Source organism: Protomyctophum parallelum, assembly GCF_964188405.1.
Source record: "Protomyctophum parallelum genome assembly, chromosome: 12".
In the NCBI taxonomy this organism is placed as follows: domain Eukaryota; kingdom Metazoa; phylum Chordata; class Actinopteri; order Myctophiformes; family Myctophidae; genus Protomyctophum; species Protomyctophum parallelum.
Genome location: NC_139712.1, coordinates 17,019,729 through 17,020,908, shown reverse-complemented (window position 1 = coordinate 17,020,908; position 1,180 = coordinate 17,019,729).

Genomic DNA, 1,180 nt, shown 5'->3' with positions numbered 1-1,180 from the left:
GCTTGCCATTAAGTGTGAAGCCAGGCATTGATCTGGGCCCAGGGATTGCTCCTGCACAACGCGCACACGCTCACACACGCACGATGGCACATTTATGAGCACATATACTGTATGTACAGTTTGCACACATCAAGCATGTGTGCCCACATAATCACAAATACACACATTCTCCTATACAAATGCATCATGCACTCGCACAGATACTGTATACAGGTACGGTATTTTTACATAATGTGCAGTAATACACACACACACACACACACACACACACACACACACATCTGCCCTGTGAGGTCAACTTACTAAGCAAGACCCCCCCCCCCCTCCCCCCCTCTGAAAACACCCACATTCAATCTCTCATCTCTCTCCTCCCAAACACAGACATCTGTTCCCCAGTGTCTCTCTTCTCACTCATTCCCCCCCCCCCCTCCCCCCGCTCCGCTCCGGTCCTCTGTGAAATCCACCCAGGCTCTTCTCATCAGCCCCACCCCACCCTAACAACAACTCCGGCCCCACCTATTCCTCCCAACCGCCCTACTCAGGCATTCAGAGAGGACGTCTCAATCACAATCTGCAAGTACTCTCTCTCTCTCTCTCTCTCTATAGGGCTGACATAATAATAACGGCTATGACTTCTTTAGCGATTAGCTTATAGTTCCCACCACGTGGTATAGCCTGTGTTAGCTCTCGTGCTATATATACGAGACAATTGAAAATGGCTGCAGTTTAACCCATTTTGGGGTAGGAACCCCTTTTGGTGTTAGCATAATGTTATGCTTTAGCTATTGAAAAATAGCAGATCTACAAGCTCATAGCTTGCAGGTCTGCTATTATGCTATCTGCTGTTATGTTGTGCTTAGCTAGCTTGTATAGATCTGCTATTTTGGAAAAATCGAAGAACCACTGACATAGAAACATAGCTTTTTCAGAAAACTGTCAGGATGTAGAAGACATTTTTACAATCTGATCTCAGGTCAAGATGGGTTAAGTACACGGGGACACGCAGACACGGTTCTGTGAAGTTTAACCCAATCTGACCTGAGATCAGATTAAAAAAATGTCTTCTACATCCTGACAGTTTTCTGAAAAAGCTATGTTTCTATGTCAGTCGTTCTTCGATTTTTCAAAAATAGCAGACCTATACAAGCTAGCTAAGCACAACATAATGCAGACACGGTTC